Genomic DNA, 12651 nt, shown 5'->3' on the forward strand with positions numbered 1-12651 from the left:
GTCCAGCTCCACCAACACCTATATTACTTCAACCAAATTCTGAAATTCCTATCAAATCAAATAGTAATCAAGAAATTTAATGAGAAACTAGTAGAAGTGACTTCATCTGAAAATTTCACATGAAGTCAGGCAGCAACCCATAGCAATGGAAGAGGTAGCTACCAACAAAGCCAAAACAGCCAGAACAGGCAAACAAGCCCACAGACTACTAGTAAGAATCAAGAATGGTCAGACAGGTATACCCTCTAGGACTCTCTTTCCCTATGGTTATAGGGACCAATAAAGGGGATACCTGAACCACCAGGAAACAACAGTTATCAGTGACTAGTATACGCAAGCTCAGTTGGTGATACTCCAGAACATCCCTTTCCTGAGAAAAAAATAGAGGGCTCCAAAGATCCAAGAGAATATAAACCTAGAAAGAGGAGGTCAGCACATGAACCCAGATGACTCAAGGAAAAACCAAGCAGAACCAACTATCACACTCCAATACCAAAGAGGTTTGGGGGAAGGGGGAGAAGAGTGTCTTTGGCACAAAGCTCCCAATTCAAAAACTAAAACTGGATAAATCAGTTAACCACTGAGTAGGATGAAAAATAATGTAAATATAGAGAACTTTAAAAAGAGAGAGAAAGAATAGAAGGGGGAGAAGAGGAGTAGGGAGAATTTCCAAGGAGGTAGTAGTGGCGAGTAAAACCAACCTTCATATACTAAAGAGGGATAAAAGGAAAGGGAAAGAAAATAACTAGAATAGAAAGAGGTAAGGATCAATTGGGAAACTGCTGAAAAATTTGTGCTATATGAATGTAACAGATTATCAGTGGTTCATAAGAAATGACAAAAGAGAATTTCAGAAAATCCCAGGTAATTTAAAGTGAAGTAAATGGAACCAGGAAAATAATTTATAAAAGAACAATAACAAAGAAATACAACTTTGGAAAGAATTTTGCTCAATGCCACAATCAACCATATTTTTAAAAAGAAGAAGAAATTTGGTTGGATGGTCATCCTCAAAGAGTTCAGTGTCAGCTTGTCAGGAAGTCTTCAATATAGTATTGCAGAGACCTGTCCTGTTTAACATCTTCATCAATTCCTTGAATAAAGGTATAGATGGTATGCTCAGCAAATCTGTAGATAATATTAAATCGGGAGGGATGGGTAAATACATTGGGTTACAGAGTAAGGATCTGAAAGGATCTTGGAACACTGGGATGGACATCATCAGATGACATTCAATAAAGAAAGAAGCAAAGTGCTATACTTGAATATAAAAAAAATAGCACCGGCCCTGGAGTCAGGAGTACCTGAGTTCAAATCCGGCCTCAGACACTTAACACTTACTAGCTGTGTGACCTTAGGCAAGTCACTTGACCCCAATTGCCTCACTTAAAAAAAAACCAAACAAACCAAAAAAAAACAACCTCACAAGTACAAGATGGGAAGGCGTGGTTAGACTGCAATTTTTCTGTCAAGTATCTAGGCAAGGCCAATAAGTCAGCAGTGTGGTGAGACAGGAAAAAATCTTAATGTATTCTATCACTAATGCATTAACAAGGACATAGTTCTAGGAATAGAGAGGTCACACTATATCTTGCTGCACTCAGATCTTTTCTGGAGTACCATGTTCAGTTCTAGAAAGACAGTGATAAGCTACAGAGTCTAGAGGAGAACAACCATTAATTCTGAAGGGCTTTAAACCCATGATGTATAAAGATTATTGAAGGAATTTGGTCATTTTAGCCTGGAAAAGGAAAGACTGAAGCTATAAGAACAAATCTCCTCTACATAAGAGCTATTCAGATACTTAGAAGTCTGATATCATATCCCTCATGAAGACAAAACTAGGAATCACAGATGGAAGTTGCAAAGAGAATAACTTAGGGTTTGATATCAGGAAAAAACTTCTTAAAAATGAGAACCGCACAAAGTAAAATAGGCTTCCTCTCAAGAGATAGTGGCTTCCTACTCCTTGGTAGTCTTCACATAGAAGACTGGATGAGCACTTGTTGGGCATGTTACAGTGGGGATTTCTTTTAAGTATAGATATGGGGCAGCTAGATGGCGCAGTGGATAGAGCACTGGCTCTGGAGTCAGGAGTACCTGAGTTCAAATCCAGCCTCAGACACTTAACACTTACTAGCTGTGTGACCCTGGGCAAGTCACTTAACCCCAATTGCCTCACTTTAAAAAAAAAAAAGTATAGATATGCTAGACTGTTGCTGAGATTTCTTCCAAAGCTCAAATTGGGTGATTCTGTTTTGGTAAGTTTAATAAATCAAGTAATACTGTGGGACATAAGAAAGAACAGAAAAAGAAAGAAAATCTACAAGGGATGTAAAATAATTCAAAAGCTTCTTGAGGTATGATTTCTTTTTCCCAGACAATGTTATAAAGATAGATATGTATCTTTACAGACTAGGAAGCAATGAATAAAGTGAAATTAATAAAGAGAAAAAATGGTAAAGATGTAATGCTTTGTAAGCTCTTTTTAAAATATCATAATTTTTTTTTTTTTTTTAGTGAGGCAATTGGGGTTAAGTGACTTGCCCAAGGTCAGCTAGTAAGTGTTGTGTCTGAGGCTGGATTTGAACTCAGGTCCTCCTGATTCCAGGGCCAGTGCTCTATCCACTGTTCCATCTAGCTGCCCCCTAATATCATAATTTTTAAAATATTTGAATGACTAAAATCAAAATGAATTCTCCAAGAGTATTCCTCCAATAACATATGATGGCACTAAACTAAACCTCAAGTTCTAAGAAGCTGAGTACACTCCCTGTCACATTCTAACAAACTATGAAGTCATCAAAGTACAGAGCTGATGACAAAGCTGCATGTGTTAATCAAGGAATAACCTGACTTTAGAAAGGTTCATCACTACAAGCAGTCTTTTTTTTTTCCAGGCCCAGAACTCATGAAATGAGGGAAGAGAAGGGGAAAGGAGGAGAAGTGAGGAAGAGAAAGAAGGGAAGAGAAAAAGACCGTAGCTATAAAAATAAAACCATTAGGTGGGAAAGGTGGCATATGTATATATAAAATTTATATTTAAACTGAATTCATTAATATAAAATTAGACGGGACCAAAACTCAATGACTCCATCCAACAAGTATCAACTATCAAAAACTAACCTAGAAAAAAGTAGAGAATCAAGCTCCCTGAAAATCATGACCAAATAAGAGAGAAGGGGGTATATAGAATCTTTCAAAAAAATCATAAAGGAGGGGGCAGCTAGGTGGTACAGTGGGTAAAGCACTGGCCCTGGATTCAGGAGGACCTGAGTTCAAATGTGGCCTCAGACACTTGACACTTACTAGCTATGTGACCCTGGGCAAGTCACTTAACCTTCATTGCCCCACCAAAAAAAAACAATCACAAAGGAAAACTCCTCAGGCTTATTAGAACCAGAATTCAAAGTGAAAATAGAATCACCTTCTGAAAGAAACTCCAAAATGAAAAATTCCTAGGAATATTACAACCAAAATTTAGAACTTCTAGTTCAAAGAAATGATAATATAACCAGCAAGAAAGAATTCAAGTACTGAGGAGCCAAAGTCAGCATAACACAAGAACGGGCAGCAACTACTACAAAGGACATACACTCTTTTTTTTTTTTTTTTTTTTTGGTGAGGACCTATATTTTGCTCTTGTCAAAAATTAACTAAAAATTAGCCACTAGGGGCAACTAGGTGGCGCAGTGGATAGAGCACCAGCCCTGGAATCAGGAGTACATGAGTTCAAATCCAGCCTCAGACACTTAACACTTACTAGGTGTGTGACCCTGGGCAAGTCACTTAACCCCAATTGCCTCACTTAAAAAAACACCATATGTCAGAAGAAACCTAAGGTAAAATATATTTGAGAACTGGAAGTGGCAACTAAATGTTGATGAAGTACTGACATTCGAGAAAGAGGGGGAAAGACTAATATCCTTTCAGAATCCTAATGTCTTCAAGGTTTACAAAGAGAATTGAAGAGCAGTTAGGTGATGCAGTAAATAAAGCACTGGCCTTGGATTCAGGAGGACCTGAGTTCAAATCCAGCCTCAGATACTTGACACTTACTAGCTGTGTGACCCTGGGCAAGTCACTTAACCCTCATTGCCCTGCAAAAACAAACAAAAACAAAAACAAAGAGAATTGAATAACATAAAGAGGGCCCCAGGCAGTTTTGTTTTGTTACAATGGACATAAGAAAAAGCAAAGAACAGGAATACCAGAGGGAAGAAATTAAGAAAAATGGAGTTTAATTTATTATTTTTCATAATTAGGTTAGAGAAAGAAAAGAGTAGGCAAACGTGGAAGAAGGTGGGAGTTAATGGGCAAGACAAAAACCTCATTCTAAATCTAAACCAAAGTAGGACTAAAAAGTTACACACTCTCTCTCTACCTTCTCATTCCCTCCCTCCCTCTCCCTGTCTCTCTTTGTCTCTCTCTGTCTCTCTGTCTCTCTGTCTCTCTGTCTCTCTCTCTCTCTCTCTCTCTCTCTCTCTCTCTCTCTCTCTCTCTGGTGTCTTTATACATTGAATTTAACAAGAAAAGAGACAGGGAGGATGATAAAGGCCTATACTCTTTATCTGATCCTCTCAACCTCAAAAACCTCCCTAAAATAGGAATTACACACAAGAAATAAAGCAATTTCAGCTTTCTCCACAGTCTAATCCTAAAAGGGTAACAAGCCAATGAATTATTAACAGAGGTCAATTCTTGATAGTTTGGGGTCACTCAGTACTCCCTCCACAATGGTCACATTTTAGAAGAGCTGAACAAACTAACATGTGAGCTTGCAACAGAACTCAACTCTGTCTCCCACTATTTGCCCTAGCCCAGCAGAAAATCCTAAAGCCAGAAGCTTTTTGTGGCTGGGAGGTCAACCAGAGAACTGTAGAACAGAGAGAACAAGAACAGGATGACAACATGCATATGGCATTCCACTAGGACTTTAGTAAAAGGGACTGACATTCAATTGTGGCCAGTTCTGTCCACTCCAGAATTTCCCCAGAGTGGAAGGAGACTGAGATAACTTTGCGACCCAAACCCTGGAGAACACCCCCCCCCAAAGGGGAAAGAGTCAAAAAATGAGAAATAAGGGAACATGGGGGAAGAGGGCAGAAGTTGAAATTAACAAAAATCTCAGGAGTAAGAAGCTTAATTAAAGACCTTGAACATAAACAGATAAATCAACAAGGAAGATATATTAAGAACATGATTATGGCTTCCAGATCTGCTAATATTTTGCAAGACAAAAGAAAATAAGCCAACACCTAATGAGGTAGAGGACCACGTAAATTCCAAAGATAGGACAGAACCACAGCAGGATGCTCCCTAAATGATTTCAAAGAGAAACAAGAATTGTGAAAGCAGAACTTATGGCCTGAAAAGCAGAAATAATTGCAGAACACAAAAACTTGACTCCATGGTAACAAACCTCACCAAAGAAACAAAAGGCAGTAACTGACTGGATATGTAAATACAGAGAAGTGAAGAACAATCTAGAAGAAGCAAAATAGAAATACTAGTTAGTGTTAAAAGAAAACATTTTCTATATAATCAAAAACTTTTATCTCAAAAACAGGTTGCAGAGAAGCAATTTGAGCATTAGAAGTCTCCCAGAAGAACATAAGTCAGAGAAAACCACAACACTACAAGGAAAGAAATAATACAAGAAAACTGTCCAGACCTCCTGAACACAGGAAAAAAAAATGTCAAATAAATCTACAGATTGCTTCAAAAAAATCAACAGTGGAATGGAAGGCAATACAGACTATAATAGAAATAGCAAAACAAAACAAAGAAAAAAAACCCACCACTACACCTATTTTGACTTCCAGTTAGAATGTAAAGGGGAGCATTTTTAAAAGGAAAGAAAGTAAACATAAGAAGCAGCAGTGCAATCTGAATGACGGGGGAAAGAAGGAAGAGTAGAGTAGAAACAGATTACTTCAATCTCTTTCACCACCTTCCTTTTATAGAGTGATAAAGAAAAGAAAAAGTACATGAGGATAAAGAAACCCAAAATATGCATTACAGTCATAACTGTCAACAAAGCTTTACATATAAAAATATTTATAACAGCACTTCTTGTTGGAGCAAAGAACTGGACACTAAGGGCGTGTCCATTAGCTGGTCAGTTAACAAGCATTTATTAAGTACCCACTATGTGCCAGGCACTGCGTTAAGTAAGAGATGGATAAAAAGAAATGCAAAATCAGTACCTCCATCAAGAAGCCCACACCTTAGTTAGCAGATAACAGGCAATAATAAATTGTGAGTAATTTCAAAAGGAAATTGCTAGCATTAAGAAGAAACAGAGGGGCAGCTAGGTGGCGCAGTGGATAGAGCACCGGCCCTGGAGTCAGGAGGACCTGAGTTCAAATCCAGCCTCAGACACTTAACACTTACTAGCTGTGTGACCCTGGGCAAGTCACTTAACCCCAACTGCCTCACTAAAAACAAAACAACAAAAAAAAGGAAGGAAGGAAGGAAGGAAGGAAGGAAGGAAGGAAGGAAGGAAGGAAGGAAGGAAGGAAGGAAGGAAGGAAGGAAGGAAGGAAGGAAGGAAGGAAGGAAGGAAGGAAGGAAGGAAGGAAGGAAGGAAGGAAGGAAGGAAGGAAGGAAGGAAGGAAGGAAGGAAGGAAGGAAGAAAGGAAGGAAGGAAGAAAGAAAGAAAGAAAGAAAGAAAGAAAGAAAGAAAGAAAGAAAGAAAGAAAGAAAGAAAGAAAGAAAGAAAGAAAGAAAGAAAGAAAGAAAGAAAGAAAGAAAGAAAGAAAGAAAGAAAGAAAGAAAGAAAGAAAGAAAGAAAGAAAGAAAAGGGAAAAGAAGAAACAGAAAATGTTTTTTTAATAGAAAATGAGATTTTAGCTGAGACTTTAAAAGAAGCCAGGGAATCTATGTGGCAGAGACTAGGAGAATGAGCATTTCAGGCTTGGAGGGGACAGACTGTAACAATACATAGAGTAAAAAGACAGGAATGTCTTATGGAAGGAACAGCAAGAAGAAGAAGAAGAAGAACAGTGTCAGTGAATCATAAAATATATGGACCGGCTTAATTAGTAAGAAAACAGGAAAGACAGGAAAGGGTCAGTTTATCAAAGGCTTTAAAAAGCCCAAAAGATGATGTTATATTTATTCTGGAGGTAATACATCTGGAGAAAATTGAACAGGGTCAGACCTCCAGGGGGTTTTTGTTGTTGGGGGGGGGGGCCCGCAGACGGGACAGGGCAGTGAGGGTTAAGTCACTGTCCAGGGTCACACAGCTAGTAAGTGTCAAGTGTCTGAGGCCAGATTTGAACTCAGGTCCTTCTGAATCCAGAGCCAGTGCTTTATCCACTGCGCCACCTAGCTGCCCCCCAGACCTCCACTTTAGGAAGAATGTTTTGGCACTTGAATGCCAAATAGTCAACTGGAATGGAGAGAGACTTATGACAGAGAGCAGAGAGATCATCCAGTAAGCTAGTACAATAGTACAATAGGCATGAAGTGACAAGGACCTTTACTGGGGTGGCAATAATGTAGGCAAAACATACAGAGATGCTGCAAAGGTAAAATCCACAGAACTTGGCCACAGAATGGAAATGGTAGATAAGAAAGTGAATTGGGGATGACACCTAGGTTTCAAGCCTGGAGGACTGGGAGGATGCTGGTGCCCTCAAAAGTAATAGGGAAATTAGGAAGAGAAAAGTGTTTAAAGAGGAAAAATTAATCAGTTTTGGTCATGTTCAGTTTAAGATCTCTATAAGGGACATCCAGTTTAAGATGTTCAAGAGACCACTGGAGATGTAAACCTGGAGTTTGGGAGAGAGGTTAAGACTAAATCAACAGATTTAAGAGTAACCTGAATAGAGATCATTGAAACCATGGAAGCTAATGAGACCACCAAGTGAAATATTATGTAAGGAAAAGAGAAGAGGGCCCAGGAGAGAGCCTTTAGGAGACAGCCTCCCTCAGGGGACAGTTAAGCCGACTTGACATGGATGCAGAGCCCCAGAGAGGTAGGAAAAAACAGGGACATTATAAACTAGAGAAAAGAGTATCAAGTAAAAGAGGATAATTCACAGTGCCCAAGGCTGCAGAGAGGTCAAGAAGGATGAGGATTAAGAAAAGGTCAATAGATTTGGTAATTAAGAGAGCACTGCTAAATTTGGAGAGAATGGTTTCAAGTGACTGAGTCTGGAAACCGGGCTACAGAGAATTAAGAAAAGGATAAGAAGAAAGGAACTGGAGACACCTACTGCAGTTTAGCCACAAAACAGAGGAGAATCGTAGGACTATAGCCAGCAGGGATGGGCAGATCAAGTAAGGCTTACTGAGAATGGGGGAGAGATGAGCATGCTTGCATACTGTAGGGAAGGAGCTAGTTAGATGAGAGACTGAAGATTATTGATATAGGGAGGATATTGGGAGGGGGGAGGGGAAATCTCCTGGAGAAGACAGGATGGAATAGGATCACTTGTGCATAGAGAGGTTTGCCTTTGCAAAAAGAGTCACCTCTTCAAGTGAGATGGGTAAAGGAGAAGATGATCGTGGAAGGCATCTGGGCGATATGAAAGAGTGTGGGAGAAAAGGTAGTTCTCAATGAGTGGGCACAATTTTGAGGCAAGGTCCTCACTTAAGAGGGTTGGAGAAGAAACCAAGGGAAGTTTGAGGAGGATTGAAAAGGTTTAAAAGAGTTGCTGTGATATCTGGGATAGTGAATCAATTATGGGGGTATAAAAGGAGTACCTTTATGCAAAGAGGCCCAGTTAAAATTATCCAATTCAAAACTATACTGGACCTGGTAGGCATGATTTCATAATTTTCTCCAGGAATAAGAATTCGAATGAAAGCAGCAGATGGTGGGAGTAATCCCAGGGTGGTGCTTGATTAGCAAGAGGATAAGAGGGCAAGCAACTAGAGAATATAGTGTAAGCAGTTCAGGGATGATGGCCTAGGAAAGAAATGACAGGCTAAGGGAATTGAACAATTGAGGAATATCTGAAGAGATCATGGTTTATGAACGTAATGCAATATTACTGCACCTTTCCCTCTCCCACAAAAAATAAAAAATAAAAGGAAAAAAAATATATATATATATATTACTGTACCTTAAGAAATTATGAAACAGATGTACTCAGAGAAACCAGGTGAAACCTGTATAAAGTGATGTGGAATGAAGTGAACAGAACCATAATAGAAAATTATGTAATGGTTGCTGTTGTCATTGTTGTTTTTTGTCCATTCTCGAAGAGGATCATGACATCAGGAGGTGATGTCATGGCTTGTTGTGAATTGGATTTAAGTAAGGGAGGGCTGTGCAAAGTCACCAGCCTCACTCTCTCCTCCACAGACATCTGGGTCCAGTGGCAAGATATACATCAGGACGACTGGAGATGGCCCAGGATGTTTGCAGCAATCAGGGTTAAATGACTTGCCCAAGGTCACACAACTAGTAAGTGTCTGACACTAGATTTGAACTCAGGTCCTCCTGACTGCAATGCCAGTGCTCTATCTGCTGCCCCACCTAAATGCCCTATACAATGGCTACAACAAAATAAAAAAATACAACTTTAAAGATTTAATAACTTTCATCAAAGGACCAATAATGAAGCATATATCCCACTTCTAGATGAATGATAGACTGGCAATGCAAGATAAGATATACATTTTTGAACATGGCAAATCTGTGGATTTGATATGCTTAACTATGCCTATTTTTTATGAGTTGTTTTTATTTTTTTTAAAGTATAGAAGAACCTAAAGAGAGAATAATGTTAATTTTTAAAAAATAACGAGCAAAATATGTTCCTAAAAAGTTGCATATAAAAATAAGCAAGATATGTTCCTGAAGAGTTGCATATAAAAGGAATATGCTAGGAAAACCCTCCTCTTCCAAATACTTATAGACTGCTTTCATAAAACAATTATGTCTACTGTAATTCCATCCAGATATACTTGTTTTTTAGACAAGGATTATTATTTCTAGCATTTGCTTACGGTGAGGTATACCTGTATCAATTGCAAGATAAGAAACTTTCTAGGAACACACCAACAAAAGCTGTAAGACAAAGAGTTATTTTTCAACATATAAATGTTCAAAGGATTAGAATTAAGAAATTAGCCACATGAAAGATTGTTCCACTTCACCAATAATAGAAATGCAAATCAAAACAAATGAGATTTCACACCAAAAAAAGCCAATTAGCAAAGATGACAAAGTATGTAAGCAATCAATATAGAAAGGAAAGCACACTGCTACAAACCAATCTAACCACTGAAAAGTAATTTGGAATTATGTGTAATTTTTGAAGTAACTGAAATGTCCATAACTCTTCAACTCAGAGATTTACTATTAGGTTTGAGTCCCTAGAAGGTCAAATTATTCACTGTAACACAAAGAACTGGAAAAAAAAAAACTAGAAAAAACAGCCCAATAAACTATAGTACAGAAATATTGTCCCATAAGAAACGACAAATTTGGAGAAACATGAGATGATAGGAAAAGGGAAGTAATACCAGGAGGACAATATATACAATGACCACAACAAGGTAAATAGAAAGAACAAAGCTAAATACAATGTAATTATAATGACTAAATTTGGACAAAGACAAGAACTGAAAAAGTACATTTCCCTTCATGCACTGGAAAAGTAGGGGACTGTAGGTCTGGAATGTTGTATGTGCTAAAGAATAAGATCAATGTGTTGATTTATTTTACTCAACTTTTTTTTCCTTTTTAAAAAAATCTTTGTTAAAAGGAAAGGCTTAGTAGGGAGTGGGAAAGGGAATATTCAGAAAAGAATGTAATACAAAAGAAAAAGTATCAATAAGCAAACACACACACACAGCCCAAACAAATGCTGCCATGACAGATTATTAAATTTTAAAACTAACTTCCAAATAGTAAAGCACTTATTTTATTCCAATAAAAACATACCTCCAAAATCAGTGTTAAGAAAAGAAAAGAAACAAATGGTCTTAACTTAGAGGCCCTACATGACCCGTCGGTTTTTTAACATCTCTTACTCAACAAGAACAGACTTCAGAATCATAGGACTTAAGCTTTCAAAGCTTTGTGAAGTTTCTTTCAGTTAGGCCTGGGAAGAGACTTTTTAAAAGTAAGTCCCATTGTAATCAAGTGAGAAAGAAAAGAAGTCTGAAGAGTATACACATCTGTGGCATCTCAATATGAATAGCAACAATGGACCCCTATAAGGATATTATTTGGGATAGAGGGAGGTGGTAACTCTTTTTTGCCTGTTAAAATGAAGGAGTTTAATAATGGTCATGAATATAATTAGGAACCATGAAGAAGGGGAATTATAAAATCAATTTCCTTTATTTGTGTACATGTTAGTGAATACAGAAAGGTTAAATAAATGCCATGAGACACTAGGGGAAAAATCAAAGAAGGGACAAAAGAAGGTGAAAAAGTTTCAACAGTCTTCTTTGCCTAACCCCTTTCCTGAGGAAGAAACTGAGGCAGATAAATGTGGTGAAGTGACTTGCCAAATATTAAACAGTGGCAAAGCAGAACTATACTCATTCCCCATCTCCACTAAATTTTCGGTCTTTTTTAACCCAGGAATTGAGGCTGTTCAAAAGAGAAAAAATTTGAAAAAGAATTTAAGAAGGATAAGGAGATAGATGACTAAGTTGATCCTACTTGTTTATCTCAAAGGGCCTATGCAATTTAAAAATAAGGGTTTAATACTTACCACTTAAGCTCATGCATTCCACTGTTCAGTTTCAGGAATCTATAGTATTTTACTTCAATAAGGGAATACTCCTGAGAGAAAGGAAAAAAGGAAGAAAGACCTTTGTCAATAGATCTCTCATTTTCATTTGTTATTTTCAATTTGCAAAACTAAAGCCAAACATTTTTCATAAAGAGAAATACACCATCTTCTTTGTTAGGATCACAGAATCTGAGAGTTGGAGTGTAACTTCACATTCATCCAACCTTCATTTGAAGCCTGAATTTATTCTAAAATTCCCAAGTTAAAAACCCATCAGTAACAGAGTACTCATTATAGCACAGTACCCTTTTAGGTTGCTTAAAATCAAATCAAAATCTATTTATAAATTATATTAGGCACTAAGAGAAGTACAGAAGTTTAAACCATGGTCCATATCAAGGAGCTTAAAATCAAATAAGGCAAACAAAATATATACATATTAGGTCCTGTTCTTGGTTCTTCCACTTTAGTTAGGTTCCTTTCCTTTCCTGGACCTCAGTTCCTTTCTCTGTAAAATAAATGTCTCATTCCTATGGTCTTTTTCACTCAAATATTCTAATTCTAACTTCCATGACAAAAACAGTAAATAATTAAACATGACATTTTTAACTACAGATTATATGTGTTGTGTGAATTTAATGAACAGGAAAGCCAATGGGAACTAGAATTAAATGAGACCCCAAAAGACATTATGTATCTGTGCCTCTGCATAAATTGTCCCTCCTATCCCTGGAACATACTCCCTCCTCAACATAGTTATAGAAGATTTTAGCATAGTGCTTGATTGAGGTTAGAGTGACAACATTTAATGCAAAATTCATAGATACAATTCCCTTCATGGTCACTCACCAATTTTTGGCTTTAAAAAAATGCTAACAAGGTATCTCTATAGGCATATTGTCCGTACAATTTCAAGTTTCAGTGTTACTTCTTTTTCTCTAAT

At 37.6% G+C, this 12651-nt stretch overlaps 1 protein-coding gene across 4 annotated transcripts in view; it reads right to left on the minus strand.

Moving 5' to 3' along the window:
- The window catches only part of NCOA3 (nuclear receptor coactivator 3), a 206826-nt gene that overhangs the window by 89615 nt on the left and 104560 nt on the right, over positions 1–12651 (minus strand). For all 4 annotated transcript variants that reach the window (XM_043989116.1, XM_043989114.1, XM_043989113.1 and 1 more), the window contains one exon: positions 11688–11758. The gene's annotated coding sequence lies outside the window, so the exon portion shown is untranslated. The remainder of the gene's footprint in view (positions 1–11687; positions 11759–12651) is intronic.

Source organism: Dromiciops gliroides, chromosome 2 (assembly GCF_019393635.1).
Source record: "Dromiciops gliroides isolate mDroGli1 chromosome 2, mDroGli1.pri, whole genome shotgun sequence".
NCBI classification, from domain to species: domain Eukaryota; kingdom Metazoa; phylum Chordata; class Mammalia; order Microbiotheria; family Microbiotheriidae; genus Dromiciops; species Dromiciops gliroides.